Genomic DNA, 16,158 nt, shown 5'->3' with positions numbered 1-16,158 from the left:
AGACTTTTATAAGAACACAGGAGAAAACCTAAATGACTTTTGTATGACAATGACTTTTTACATAGAATACCAAAGGCATAATCCCATGAACAGTATGAACCCATGAATAGTATGAAAAGGCAAAAAGGCATAATACAAGATATAAATAACTGATAAACTGGACCTCATTACTATTAAAACTGCTCTGCCAGTGTCAAGAGAATAAGACACACACTGAGAGAAAAGACACAAGTTTTAAAGGACTGTTAGTCGAACTATACACAGAACTCTTCAAACTCAACACTAAGAAAACAGCCCAATTTGAAAAATGGACCAAAGATTTTTAATAGACAACCCTGCCAGAGAAGACAGAGAGGTGGCAAATCAGCATTTGGAAAGATGCTCCACAACATACGTCATTGCATGCATGCTAAGTCGCTTCAGTCACGTCCAGCTCTTTGTGACCTTATGGACTTCAGCCAGGTTCTTCTGTCCATGGAGATTCTCCAGGCAAGAATACTGTGGTGGGTTGCCATATTCTCCTTCGGGGGATCTTCCTGATCCAGGGGTCGAACTGGCGTCTCTTATGTCTCCTGCGTTGGCAGGAGGGTTCTTCACCACTAGCACCACCTGGGAAGTCCTCATATGTAGTTCAGTTCAGTTCAGTTCAGCTCAGTCGCTCAGTCGTGTCCGACTCTTTGTGACCCCATGAATCGCAGCACGCCAGGCCTCCCTGTCCATCACCATCTCCCAGAGTTCACTCAAACTCACGTCCATCGAGTCAGTGATGCCATCCAGCCATCTCATCCTCTGTCGTCCCCTTCTCCTCCTGCCCCCAATCCCTCCCAGCATCAGAGTATTTTCCAATGAGTCAACTCTTCACATGAGGTGGCCAAAGTACTGGAGTTTCAGCTTTAACATCATTCCTTCCAAAGAACACCCAGGGCTGATCTCCTTTAGAATGGACTGGTTGTTAGATAAATGCAAATTCAAACCAGATGCAATGAAATACCATTACACACCTGTGAAAATGGCCAAACTCTGAAACTCTGACAACACCAAATGCTGGTGAGGATGTGGAGCAACAGGGACTCTCATTTACTGCTCATGGGAATAAAAAAAATGGTACAACCACCTTGGTAAAAATAGTCTAATCACTTTGGAAATTGAGCAATTTCTTAAAAAACTAAACATAACATGTGACCCAGCAATTGTGCTCTTTGGTATTTAACCAATGGAGTTGAAAATTTGAGCTAGTACTCAGATGTCTATAGAAATGCATGCATGCACTGAGCATGCATCCTTGCCCAGTCATGTCCAACTCTTTGCGACCCCATGGACCGTAGCCCATCAGGCACCTCTGTCCATGGGATTTTTCAGACAAGAATACTGGACTGGATTGCCATTTTCCTCCTCCAGGGGATCCTCCCAATCCAGGGATCAAACCCACGTGTCCTGTGTCTCCTGCATTGCAGGCAGATTCTTTTCCTGCTGAGCCATCAAGGAAGCCCACAACACCGAGAGTGAGCCCTAAAGTAAACTATGGACTTCCGGTTAATCATGATATGTCAGTGTATCAACTGCAACAAATGCACCACTCTGTCAGTATATATCAGCTTCATCAATTGCAACAGATATACCACTCTGGTGAGGGATGTTGATAATGGGGAGGTTATGCATGTGTGGGAGCAAGATGTGCGCTGAGAAACACCTGCAGTGTCCTCTCAATTTTGCTGTGAACCTAAAGCTGCTCTGAAAAAGTAAAGTCTTAAAAAGAAGTTTTTAGAGCAACATAGGAGTCAGGAGTATTCTTGCCTGGAAAATCCCATGGACGGAGGAGCCTGGTAGGTTGCAGTCCATGGGTCGCTAAGAGTTGGGCACAACTGAGTGACTTCACTTTCACTTTTCACTTTCATGCACTGGAGAAGGAAATGGCAACCCACTCCAGTATTCTTGGCCTGGAGAATCCCAGGGACGGGAGTTGGACGGCAGTGGGCTGCCGTCTATGGGGTCGCACAGAATTGGGCACAACTGAAGCAACTTAGCAGCAGCAGCAGCAGGAGTCAGGAAATTCAATTGTGCTGAGTGCTATACTCAATTTTATAAAACATTGTACCTTAAAAAAACACTGTGTCCTTGTGCTTTAGAACACCCAAATGTCTTAGAACATAATGCTTGTTCACAGGAGCAGATGAGTGTCATTTTTCATCCATGGACAACATTCCAACAGGTTGCATGAGTTTATATGTTAACAAGCATTCAAATAAAAAAGAATTTAGCAAATCATGGTGATAATTTGTCTAAGCATGCCAAAAACTAATAATTATTTAATCTCTTCAAATTGTTTAACTAATGAGTGAAGGATCACGTGTTCTTAGTTGTTCAGTCATGTCCAACTCTTTGGGACCCCATGGACTGTAGCCTGCCAGGCTCCTCTGTCCTTGGAATTTTCCAGGCAAGAATACTGGAGTAGGTTGCCACTTCCTACTGCAAGGGATCTTCCTGACCTGGGGATCAAACCCACGTCCACATTAATACTTAAATAAATTCTATAAAATCAAGTCAGGACATGAAATAAAAGGAAAATTTACAAGGTGAGGGTAAGGAGGGAAGTTGTATCTTAAGACTCAGCAGATATGTCATTTTTACTTATAATGGACTTTGTTGATTTATTCATTTATTTGCAAATCTTTATTAAGTCTTTACTGTTTGCCAGAAACAGAACTGAGGATTGGTGATAAAACAGTATCAATGTACGCACAGTTAGTTGTGATAAGACAGGACATCCTAGAACTAGTCATCCCATAACCTGCACTGCCATTGAGCCAGAAAGCCCGCAGAGCCAGGCTGTCCGGTTGTATCTGGACAGGACTGGGAAAAGGGGCAATTTCCAGTTGTGGGAGATGCAGTATAACCCATAGATATCCCACCAGCAATGGAGAGGCAGACATAGAGAACAAACTTGTGGACACAGTGGGGGAAGGAGAGGGTGGGATGAATTGAGAGAATAGCAATGGAAACATATATATTACTATATGTAAAACAGATCGCAGGTGGGAATTTGCTATGACACAGGGAGCTCAACCCAGTGCTCTGTGACAACCTGGAGGGGTGGGATTGGGGGGTGGACATAAGTATACCTGTGGCTGACTCCTGTTGATGTATAGCAGAAAAGAACACAGGGTTGTAAAGCAATTATCTTACCAAAAAAAAAAAAAAAGTAATAACAGCTGAAATCTGATTATTACCCAGGTGGAAAGCTGAGAGAATCAGTCCAGCAGGACAGCAGGTTGAAAGGGCAGAAACTGAGGAATGGCCAATGCAAGGAGGAAAATTATATCTGTTTCAGAATATTGGTATGAATGGTGTTAATAATACGTTTGCTCTCCTTTGCTAGGCTTAGCTCATATTGTTCAAAACAGAGACACAAACCAATGAAGGGTAGAAGTTTACCAAAATTCTTGGTTCTATTGCTACAAAGAACAGCAATCTGGTAGGTGAAGCAAGGTGTCTAGACCCACAATATCTCAAACACCACAGTTGACGGGTCATGGTCCAGAACCATCATCTCTATATATCAAGGATCTGTAAACAAGAGCAGAGGAATTTTTCAAAATGCAGTTGGGGATAGTTGACAATTACTCCAGGATCCAGTGGTAATCAGGATGATAGGCTATAGCTCTCTCTCTTCAGAGAGCAAGACCCCAGACAAGAGTAAATTTTCATGAGCAGACTTTGGGCATTGAGGGCATTTGTACAGTGGATACAGTTTCTAAACTAATACCCAAATATAAAAGCAAGAAAATAATGTTGTTATAAGAATTGAGACAAGGTGGTATCAAAGTCAGAGCAACAGTTCAGAAGCCCAGATTGCAGAACCAGGCTTCAAGGCCAAAGATAGGACTCTGAGCTCCAAGCTGGAACTCTGTAAACACCTCTAGCTGTAGGTCAGAGCCAGGGAGATCATCCAGATAGCAAATGGTCAAATTCAGAGACAATAAACCAGGCTGGTCCTGACAAAGGATCCTCTTTGCTAACTTGGGATTGATTGTTTAAGTACCAGATTTGTTGACTTAAACATTAATCAATTTTATTAAAATATCTGCTCCATACCATTAAGGCTTTGATCTTTAGAGTACATCCAACAGTGTGAGATTCAAACATGGTCACTTATTTAAGGGTGATTTTCTAATGAAAGGCTTTAAGATTTGTGAATATATATATATATATATATATATATATATATACATACACACTACTAGAGATTATAACAACCATGAAGATAAAATTTAGCTTATCATTTTTAGCTCTACTGTCTTAAGGTCCATAGAGAAGATAGTAAAAAGTTCCCCAAATGAGAATATAAGAGCTATATTAATTGACATGAGAAGCTTGGGCCCCTCTTTTCCACTCAGTGCCATTTCTCCTGTTATAATCTCTTTTCATTTGTCCCTCTTCATCCTACCCCCATGTACTGCATATAAGCAAGTGTTTTCTCCTTTCCCTAAAATCATGAACACCTAGATTACAACATTTATTATATTTCAGAAGACTAAATGATGTTAATAATAATCAGTGTTATTATTATGTCAGGCTATCTCTAGAATGGAATTCTTTGAAAGGAGAGACTTGATCATATTTTTGCAGACTCAGGTTTTAACACTGTGCCAGACACACAGTTGTCATGTAATGATGTTTATCAAACAAATCAATGACTGAATATTCATTTTTCCTTAATATTTTGGAATAACTATAGTGTACTACTGAAAGAAATAGTGGAGTATGAATTTGTTTCCCTTGAGCATTGTGCTACCTTTGAATACTTTCCTCCATTCATTGTATCCCTTCTTATCACCAGATTCCAGCAGAAATATCATTGTTTGGAGAACAGACAACTGACAACGTTATTCTTCTGCCAAGGAAGAAACTTCTTTAAATCTGCAAGAGTTTTACTCTGTACCTTTGATGTGAAAATTTCATCATCTATTTCCGGGAATGCTTGCTATGTTACATAAGGATATAAAGAAAGAAATGAAGAGAGAGGCTACATCTCCACTTTTGCAATCTACAGATTTCAGCTTCCAAGCAAAAACGACAGATTAATTTCTCAAGTCTGGAGTTTGACTTGGAAGGAAAACAACATTCAGACCTTATTTGCATCTGATGGCTCAGTTTTATAAATGGCAAAGCTGGAAGCTCATGCACAGAACTCCGTCTGGGCCTGGCATCTGTGTTCATGCTGCATCCTAGAATGGGTGAGGAGCTTTCTACCTTTATCTGCTACTTGAAAGGTGTCACTCTAAAGTGTGTTACCATCCACTAGCATGAGAATAAAGCCTCAGGCAGAGCCCTGTAATCCTTTGTTGTTTGGGACAACTCGTCCTCTAATATTTGCTATCTTTTTAATGCTAGTCTCTCTCCTGCCTAAGGTCATAGCTAACGGCCCCCTTCTTCCTTGGTGGCTCCTGATTTGCTCCTTTCCTTAGTATCAGGCAGCCTTGCTCTTTTTCATCTTATTGTATTCTTGCATTTCTTCATCCTTCCTTGAGTATAACTTGGAGGAAAGTGAATGTAAGGTAATACTGAAAAGTAAGAAATCATGCTATCATCTCTTGCAGGAATTATACCATTGTATAACCTGAAAGGTTAAGATTAGGAAAACCAATCATTCCAAGTGACATCTTATATAAAAGACACATCTAATTTTATCGTGTTGCTAAATCTTTATGCAGATGATTAAATCCATGAATTTTTGCACTGAAGAATAGACACATTATAACCAGTCCCTTCCAAGTTTCTTCCAATTATGTATATTTCATACAGAACGTGTTTCATATAGTGTGTACACACATATATAAGTCAGATTTCAGACTCTCTCTATATATCTTTACATATATATAGTTACATACCTCAGATATCAGATTATACAAATATATAGTCATTATGTAGGTTTTATACTGTTCCTTGGCAAGCACCTTACTTACAAGTCATACCATTTCTGCTCTAGCATGGGCAGTCAGTTCAGTTCAGTCGCTCAGTCGTGTTCGACTCTTGGCGATCCCACAAATCGCAGCACGCCACGCCTCCCTGTCCATCACCAATTCCTGGAGTCCAACCAAACCCATGTCCATTGTGCTGGTGATGCCATCCAACCATCTCATCCTCTGTTGTCCTCTTTTCCTCTTATCCTCAATCTTTCCCCAAATCAGGGTCTTTTCAAATGAGTCAGCTCTCTGCATCATGTGGCCAAAGTATTGGAGTTTCAGCTTCAACATCAGTCCCTCCAATGAACACCCAGGACTGATCTCCCTTAGGACAGACTGGTTGGATCTCCTTGCTGTTGGGGTTAAACCTTCACCTAAAAGCAGTCATGGATAACTTGTTACTTCTTTTCATCATTCCATAAGTGAAAAATAAATTGATTAGGAGAACAAAACTTGTTTCTTATAAAATATCTGATATTTTTGTGGTTTTCAGTTGGCTGTTCTAACAATTCAGCCTTCAAAAAACTCAGTGGGGTTGGTAAGTGAGCTGAAGTATAATTACAGAACAATTTCCAAATTTACAAAATGCACCACAGGTTGAAAAACACACTAGGAGGTAAAGAAAGTGTGTGGCATCAAGTAGTTATGGAATTAGAATGAAAACTAAAGTTTCTTTACTCTCAAGGCTGGGTCTTTTGGCTAAATTAGTTCTCAAATGCAGTCCAGCTGACAACCTGCATCAGAACATCTTGGAAGCTTTCAAGAATCAGATTTCTATAGCCAATCCCCAAGATATTCTGCTTCAGGACATCATTTGCGGGGCCTGGAAATCTGTTTTAGAAGTTTTCCAGATGATTCTAACGTGTAACTAGATTTGGGAACCAGTAAGCAGAAACAAGTTGGTTCTATTCATGAAACCTTGCAATAGAAGATACTATATTGTAGATGTCAGCTACAGATTGGGGATCTTCAGAATTCAGCAAGAAAAAGATAAGCAGGTTAGTCTCAAGAGTCTTAGTGAACAGTAGAAATACCGTGGACTGGATCTTTTGGGGAGGGGAGTTGACATAGCCCTTAATAATCTCCACGAAGCCAAAGAAACAGACAGTCTAAGTAAAAAGAGGTTCTTCTTGTACAAAAGAACCTCAAACGACTAGTTTACTGACCACTAGTTCCTCTGTGCCAGCCCCTTAAGGAGTCCCATGTCTCAGCAATTAATACATTAAAGTTCTGAAACTATTATGATCATCCATGCTACCATTTTACTTTAGAGTAAACCAACTTAGAGGAATGTCAACAATTGGGAAACTAGAAAGATAGGGAAGGCTCCACTCGGGATATAACTGCTGATTGTGTGTTAAAAGTATTGTATATTCTCTAATCGGTAGGTACATTATGTCCATAAGATGATGTTTGTTAACTGAATTTCTTAAAGTTTTGGTAATCTTAACAATTCTTTGTTAAATCTATCATTTCAAAGAGATATGTCTAAAGCATTCTATTGTTACAGAGATTTGTCCATTTTTCTTTGTAATAACCTCAAATTTTGTTTTATATATCTTGAGGAGAGGTTATTCAATGTACATACATTCAACAATATTACTCTTTATAGGTAACTTGTTTCATTTATGATTATGGAACAAACCTCTCTATCCTTGACAATATTTTTCCCTTAAGGTTTATGTTGTCATTATTGGTATTTCTCAGTAATTGTCTGGTATTATTTTTTAATTTATTTCTCTACTTTTGGTCCTTCTTGGTCATTATATTTTATGTGTGTCTTTTATAGAAAGAAAGGGAAAGGGAAGTCTCTCAGTCATGTCCGACTCTTTGTGACCCCATGGACTGTAGCCCACCAGTCTCCGTTCATGGCATTTTCCAGGCGAGAGTACTGGAGTGGGTTGCCATTTCCTTCTCCAGGGGATCTTCCCCACCCAGGAATTGAACCCGGGTCTCCTGCATTGTAGGCAGATGCTTTACCATCTGAGCCACCAGGGAAGTTTATAAGTGGTATATGATTGAATTTAGGGCTTCCCTGGTGGCTCAGCTGGTAAAGAATCTGCCTGCAATGCAAGAGACCTGGGTTCAATCTCTGGGTTGGGAAGATCCCCAGGAGAAGGGAATGGCTACCCACTCCAGTATTCTGGCCTAGAGAATTCCATGGATTATATAGTCTATGGGGTCACAAAGAGTCGGACACAACTGAGCGACTTTCACTTACACTTTCAATTTTTATAATCATTATCTTTTAATTGATGAGTTTAGTTCACTCACGCTTATGAAATGAACAAATAGATTTAATTATTTTCATCTTATTTTGTGTCACTGAATATCTTTGCCTTTTTCTCCTTTCCTTGGTTTTTGTTGTTCAGTCACTAAGCTGTGTCCAACTCTTTGTGACCCCATAGACTGCAGCAGGCTAGGCTCTTTTGTCCTCTACTGTCTCTTAGAATTTGCTCAGATTCATGTCATTTGAGTCAGTGAAGCTATCTAACCACCTCATCCTCTGCCACCCCCTTCTCCTTTTGCCTTCAATCTTTCCCAGCATAAGGGTCTTTTCCAATGAGTTGGCTCTTCACATCAGGTGGCCAAAGTATTAGAGCTTCAGCTTTAGTAAGAGTCCTTCCAATGAATATTTAGGTTGATTTTATTAACCTGATTATTCTCCTTCCTATCTTTTACTAAATTGATTTAGTTTTTTATGACATTCTTCCCCTCCCCCCGCTACTAACTTTACATCCTGTTCCTATGCTTTCCTGGTTATTACATACTTCAAAAAGCTTACACATTGCTATCTTTCTCATGCCCTGAGGTTGACAAAGAATTTTTTTAGAAAGTGAAGTATCTCACTGCAGCAAATTGTTGAATATTCTCATAAGTGAATGTTACGATATACTGATATAGACAATGAGTAGAAATGAGTCAACTGTGTGCCTTCATTTGATGGTGGTTAAGAAGAGATAGGGAGATAAATACTTTGTGGAACTTCCAAGTGCAGGAAGGAAAAACTAGGGGCTCAGGTTTCCACAAGTATACTCAGGGGGTTCCCTGTAGTCCACAGCTGCTTTCCACATGCCTTAGGCTGGATCTTCCTCCCCATCTCACATGCAGGAAGGGACGCTAAAGGGGCACGAGTAACTCTCTACCAACTTCCCATATATTCCTTTGGCTCCTGTGAGAGGTGGGCAGGATGGAGGCCCCAGAGGGAATAGACATGGCAGTCAAATGTGATTTTCTTAAGGCACAGAGAGACCCACTCATTGCTTCGAAGTCTGATCATTCTCCATGAAGTCTCCAACAGATTTTCCGTCCCTGCTGAGTAACTGGTCTTATTGTTCTCTCTTGAAATTCACATGATTTCCAAGTCTTCTGTGTTCTGGTTCTCCTCTAGCTCTTCATTAGCAACTCACTCAATATTCTCTCCTGGCTGTCCCTTCTCTGCAAATGGGCCCAGCAATCTGTCTGGTCCCAGGGATGTGAGCATTATGGTATCTCTGCTATTTCTGCAGCAGCAGATACGTAAATGATGGTCTCCACCAGGCACTCTGCTCTTCATGGAGCAGCAAGCTCGGCGAGGGAGCCTAACCAGCTAGGTTTTGGCAGCTGGCTGCCTCTTGCAGTCAAGATGGTAACCAAGGAAGAAGTCAGAGCAGGGGATGTGGCACAGAATTCAGGATTATCGCATGGACTTACTCCACAGTTTATTAGGATGTCTTCAGTTGCAGGTATCAGAAAACCTGTCTAAAACCAGCATAAATGAGAAAGGTATCCACTGACTTGTAGGTGCAAAAAGTCCCCAGAAGAGCTACTTGTAAGTGATATTTAATCATCTGGATTAAAATATATAATAAATACTCAGGTCCCTCCCCCTCTTTTTAGCTGCAGTTCTTCTGTATGATTTCATTTGGGCAAGATCTCACCTTATGGTCCTGAGATGGATGCCAATGACTCCCTGAACTGTCTTTATCATTTGTATCTGCAGTGGAAAATGATCATCCCAGGACCATAAGGTGAGGTCTTGCTACTTACAAATAGATTCACTTGCCAGATGATCTGTGCAGAACCAACTCTTATTAAACATCATGAATGGCTGATAGCCATTCATGATGTTTAATAAGCATAGCCTAGCATAGGGATTTATAATATTAATAAAAACCTAGCACAGGTTTTAATAATATTATTAAATATTATTAATATATATTTTAATAATATTAAACATTAATATTTATTAATAAACATTAATAAAATATCGATAATATAAATATTAATATATTTTAATAATATTATTAAATATTAATACATTTTAATAATATATAAAAATTAATAATATTAATTAAAACCTAGCATAGGTTTTAATAATAACCTAGCATAGGGATTTATTTTGGTAGAATGCAACTCTATCCTTTCCCACTTCTTGTGCTTTTTTGCATTCTTGCCTCTGTTCTCATGGCTTTAAATATGTTTCACTAAATAAGAATTTAGAGGAGACATGATATACACATCAAAAGAAAAATGAAACTGCTGAAATTCTCTAAGGTAAGGTTTATGACTCCCATTTTATAGAGAAGAAACTGAGACTAAAGTGGCCGAAAGTCACAGTGCTAATAAGTGGGAAAGTTAAGGCAGGCATTCAGGAATTGCTTAAAAGTCTATGCTCTCTTCCAGAGGCCAGTTGCTTCAACTGAGTGCCCTTAGGAAAGGGACTATAAGATGGTTTTAACATTCTGTAATTCTCAGTCTGCTGAGAATGGCCCCAACTCCTGCCCGCCACGGCAGCGCAGGCTAACAGTGCTCAAGGTTCTGTGTTACATCCTAGGCAAATTGGCTGACAAACTATAGTGATTTGGGGTAAGGGTTGAGTCTCACACATTTCACTGTGTGAGATCTCAAATACCATTCAGACATCTTAACCATTTCTGCAGGCATGCATATACATTTTGCTTGGAATTTTTGTTCTCTTATTGGCTACTTGTTTACATCATGTAAGTCAGTTTGCACAGTAGCCAGGTAGAAGCTTATGATGAAATTAAGTGCCACCTGAAATCAAATTCTGCTCTTCTTATATGCAGCCACCTCCAAATTCGAAAAATACATCTCTCAGAGTGAGGGCAGGGTTACCATGTGCCTTGCGAAAACTTCCTGATTGCCTTTCAGTGAATTCCAACTATTTCAGTTCTCACGCAGTGGTGGGGGAGGGAGATGAAGAAGAACAAAGCTTATTTATTACAAGAAAGATCATCACTTCCTTTAGGTGGGGCCCCAGCAGAAGCTCTGCACCACCTCCAGTTAGAAAGTCTAAGCCTCTGTGTCACCCATTGGCTTGTTTTCCTGGATTAGTCCCTCCCCTTGCCAAAAAAAGAAGATGCAACAAGGACATGAAATTCTTTTAAAAAGAATGTGGAGGAAATGTGTACAACGTAGGAAAATAATTCCCCCTTCCGGAAAAGATAGAGAAACATGAAAAAAATTTTTGGATAATCACTGCTTTGATTTGCATCCCTTTGATAACTGAATTTAATCCTCTGCCTGCTGTCACAGGGAGAAACAAGAGAGAAAAGTAAATGTGATTATTAAGGTGACACTTTCCTGATATTAAAAATTAATGGCATTTTCATAAAAGAAAAAAGGCCTTGGTTATTCAACAGGACTTATTTTTAGCCAGAAAAGAAACTATAGCTTTAGAAATATAAATCAGGGGCCCCTAAGTGCGGGTGAAAATTAAACAGACAAGCATGCCCTGGAAGGACGGCATGGTACCTAAGGACACTGCTCTGTCAGTAGCTCTAGTATTGCCGAGAATTTAGGAGGACTGCATGGGGCGAGCAGCAAGTCTGAAGACAGGAAGGTCGTCTTCCTTGCTCAGAGTGAGGAGCCCACTCAGTCCCCTCTCCTGTGGGGTGCAACAATGCTCCAGCCCAGGGTGACCAAGAAGCCTAATCAGATGGTCTTCACCATGGATACTGGTATTCTGAGAGGAAGGCATCTCTAGAACAGGGTTTATTTTATTTTATTTTGGTTTATTTTATAATTAGGATTAATTCCAGCAAGAAAAGGATGGGTTTTCAAATAATGCTTTCATAACTGAAAAGAACTGTGGTTGGTTTTTGAAAAGACCTGTTCTTGTGAAGCTTGACATTCTGAGCTCCAGAGCAATGTTCACATAAGGAACTCTCTCTCCACCTCACTGTGGGTGCTGGGCCCTGGGAGGGCTCTCATGTGGGTTATTTGTGTGCTGAATACCCCTTAGAAACATGATTTTAGGCTGCTCCAGGGCTTCCCTGTAGCTAAACTACTGCTCTGCTAGGCAGATTCCAGTAGACCTTTCACAGTCGTACACCAGGAACTTTGGAAATGACACATTAGGAGCATCTACACTACATAAGACACCCCAGGATCATTAGGGAGCACGGCTGGGGTGACTAGGCTGGCTGAGTGCATAAAGACATAGAGCTCCATACACGAACATTTAAAAATTAATAAAACCACACATACTCATATTGTTCAGAGTCTTATCTGAACTACCTATCTACCCATCTACATATCTATCTACCTATCTTGGTAGAATGGAGTTCTGTCCTTTTCTTCTGCTTATGTTTTCGACTTCCTATTTCTGTTTTTATGACTTTAAGCATGATACTTCCACTAAGTAAGACTGTAAGGCTTCCCTGGGAGCTCAGTTGGTAAGGAATCCACCTGCAATGCAGGAGACCCTGGTTCGATTCCTGGATCAGGAATATCCCCTGGAGAAGGGAATGGCAACCCACTCCAGTAATCTTGCCTGGAGAATCCCTATGGACAGAGGAGCCTGGCAGGCTACAGTCTACGGGGTCACAGAGATTTGGACACGACTGAGTGGCTAAGCACAGCAAGAGTGATGTTTCCACTAAATAAGACTGTAGAGGAAGGACATTGATTTATTTGAACTAGTCTTTCAATACCCTTCAGGGAAATTTTGGGTGTGCATATTATACACTGTATGTCCACTCAGAGTATTCTTTTCCTCCTTTTTTCTGTGTGTGTATGTACTAGGGAGGAGCGGAAGGATGCAGTGTGATAACATTTTAATAATGAGGTTGTCTTCAGAGGTAGTAAGTTTTCCCATTAATTAAGGTGTTTAAGGGTAAACAAGTTGGTTGCTGGGTAAAGATGTTTCAAAGGGAAATTTCTCAGCAAATGAATAGTTTATTCACATGTGTCCACAGTTCTCTTTTAGTCCTTAATATGTATTAAGTACAATGTTTTATTATGGAGGTTATTAACTAAATTAGTTGGCTTGCAAGAATTCCAGCTCTCTAAGATATGCTATGACCCTGTCTCTGTCCCATTTATAATTCTATTTAGTTATAGATATTAATGGAATAAGAGATCAAATATCCCTATTAATAAAAAAAATAGGCATACAATTCCAGTATAGATACATACATACTCAGTCCTGAATATTCATTAGAAGGACTGATGCTGAAGCTGAAACTCCAATACTTTGGCCACCTGATGCGAAGAACTGACTCATTTGAAAAGACCCTGATGCTGGGAAATATTGAGGGCGGAAGGAGAAGGGGATGGCAGAGAATGAGACGGCTGGATGGCATCACTGACTCAATGGACATGAGTTTAAGTGAACTCCGGGAGTTGGTGATGGACAGGGAGGCCTGGCGTGCTGCAATCCATGGGGTTGCAAAGAGTCACACATGACTGAGCAGCTGAACTGAATTGAACATACATACTGCATTATCATTATCTAATTTGTAAAGGCTCAAAATATACTTAAAAGATCATTTAATTGTTGATATAAATCTATATTTAATATAGTTCTATTATTTTTGAAATGTTGATGACCTGTTATAAAGTCTCATTAGGTGATAAATGCTTCTGGCTATCAACTCTGCCCTTTTCTGCCCTTCTCTCTTCAGAGGCCTGCATTATCAATATAATCTTAAGTTGCCAGCTGTCTGTTTGTGATGATTCATTTTGTTACAACTGGATAATATTATCTGTAAACATGTTTAACTGGGTTCAAGGAAATTGAACTGTGTTCCAACTTGTGGAACACAAACGAACAGATGGGACCTGCACCGCCAACCCCTGTAGTGGAGCATGGCTTCCCTCACCTCCTTCCCAATCAGGTGGCTCATGGGCCAGCAGCCACTTAGTCACACAGATCCCAGGTCTGGAAGGGACCCACACTTTGCACAGTGTTCAGCTGTCACTTTCACTTTTCACTTTCATGCATTGGAGAAGGAAATGGCAACCCACTCCAGTGTTCTTGCCTGGAGAATCCCAGGGACGGGGGAGCCTGGTAGGCTGCCGTCTATGGGGTCGCACAGAGTCGGACATGACTGAAGCGACTTAGCAGCAGTAGCTGTTACAGTCCTGGAATTATGAATAATCTTTGAATTGTGTTTTGTCTACTGCTATTGTGAATGTGTTTGCCTTAAAAAAAGAATAAGAGGAAGGGGTTTGGGAATTTTGACAAGAGGTATAATCCTTTTCCCAAAGATTGGGGTTGGGGTTGGGGTTGGGGGTGAGAGTGAAGGACACAGAAAACTGATTAGGGCAATGGAGTGGGACTTCGTGGCAAAGTCAAGATCCCTTGGGATTTGTGGTCACAAACTGGTCATTATGTCTGGATGATTTTTCTCTAGCTGTGTTCACCTACAAAGTTATAAGAGGGAAGCAGCTGAAGGCTTAGATTTGAACAGGGTTGAAAGTCTATAGGCAAACATAACAGGAGCTAGGAGCATGTGAAAGAACATGAGATCTAATGGGATGAGAAGGAAAGTGATGACTGTGGGAGGAGCCAACACTGAGCGCATGGACGGGGAGCCCCGTGGGCTTGAGGAAAGGCTCAAGTTGGCAAGCTAGAGTAAGTTAGACGGGAAGACAAGAAATGCTGGTTCAGGGTTTGCTGTTGTTTTTCAGTCACTAAGTCCTGTGCAACTCTTTGCAACCCCATGGACTGCAGCATGTCAGGCCTCCCTGTTCTTCACCATCTCCCGGAGTTTGCTCAAATTCATGTCCATTGAGTCGGTGAGGCCATCCAACCATCTCATTCTGTGCTAAGGGGTCGGGGTAGCTAATTGAAATCGAGACTTTGGAAGAGGCACAGCTATTGATGATCACCAGGTCTGGGACACGAGCACCAAATACATTGCTGGGGTGGAAGAGAGTAATGAGTAACAGAGACCAGGTTCTGACAGGGCCCAGAGAGTTGGCGGATGCACTTCCATGAAGTTCCCCTAAAAGCAGTGACAGCAGTATCGAGGGAATGAAGCAAAGAGAATTAAAACCTTACATGGCTGATAATAACCAGGAAGGAGCAGTGGCTGTACATTTCAAAGGAGCTGGCTGGCTTGTTCAAAGGGGAAGCATCACTGGCAAACACACAGAGTGGGCAGAGGTTCCCTTCAGATGGAAAAGTGAAAGGAATTGCAGGGAATCATGGAGAGGGAGGTAGAGAGGAAGGGTAAATATTCTTCATCAAGGAATGAGAAGTAAGTGGAGAATGAAGACAAATTAAATTCTTGAAAAAGTCATTTAAGTGTCTTATTAATTCCCTCAAAGATTAGGTATGTCACAGCACTAGTTAGAGTCAGGAAACCATGGAAACCCCAGGTTAGTTTTCTCAGCCTAACTTGCTTTTCTCCATATTGTTTTCTGCTGAATCACATGTCGCCAGGTTGAGATATCATCAGAATCATTAGCAATATAAGGGCACTTTACATGAAATCTGGTCATATCACCAGAGTCTAAATGTGAAAGAAGGAAAAGTTTACATACTGTGTTCATTTAGCAAGCAAATGTTTCTTGGTTATCTTCTCTGTGTAAAGCACTGTGCTAAATGATAAGGCATGTGAAAATAGCCTAGATACTATTCCTGTCCAGAGAACTTCATGGAATTTGGATAGTAAAAAGAAAAAAAAAAAAGAATTTGGATAGTAAAATGGTGTCATGGAAACTGGAAGCACTTGTATCTTCCAAGAGTCTAACAGGGGAGAGGAAAGGAGTAGCATTTATACCCAGTGTCTAACTGATCCAACTTGTTTGATGGGGAAGCCAAAACCCACAACTGAGGCGGATTGTTGGAGTCCATGTGCATCTCAAAGTGGCAAAAATGGCACCAGTCTGGAGTCTGGTAGAGATGGGTTTGGGTTACGAAGCCACAGGTGAGTCTGAAACGATCACAGGTGTCAGGAAG

General features: G+C 40.7%; 1 long non-coding RNA gene across 6 annotated transcripts in view; it reads right to left on the bottom strand.

Annotated features, from left to right (window-relative positions):
- Positions 1 to 299: 299 nt before the first annotated feature.
- LOC147350395 (uncharacterized) overlaps positions 300 to 16,158 on the bottom strand; it is a 108,798-nt gene continuing 92,939 nt past the window's right edge. For all 6 annotated transcript variants that reach the window (XR_015148815.1, XR_015148814.1, XR_015148817.1 and 3 more), the window contains one exon: positions 300 to 6,337. This is a non-coding gene — a long non-coding RNA (uncharacterized LOC147350395). The remainder of the gene's footprint in view (positions 6,338 to 16,158) is intronic.

This window comes from Bos grunniens, chromosome 20, assembly GCF_055505025.1.
Source record: "Bos grunniens cultivar Pamir isolate PY7600 chromosome 20, Bosgru_T2T1.0, whole genome shotgun sequence".
NCBI classification, from domain to species: domain Eukaryota; kingdom Metazoa; phylum Chordata; class Mammalia; order Artiodactyla; family Bovidae; genus Bos; species Bos grunniens.
Note: the sequence above shows the minus strand (reverse complement) of the source record. Positions and strands in the feature narration are given on the sequence as shown.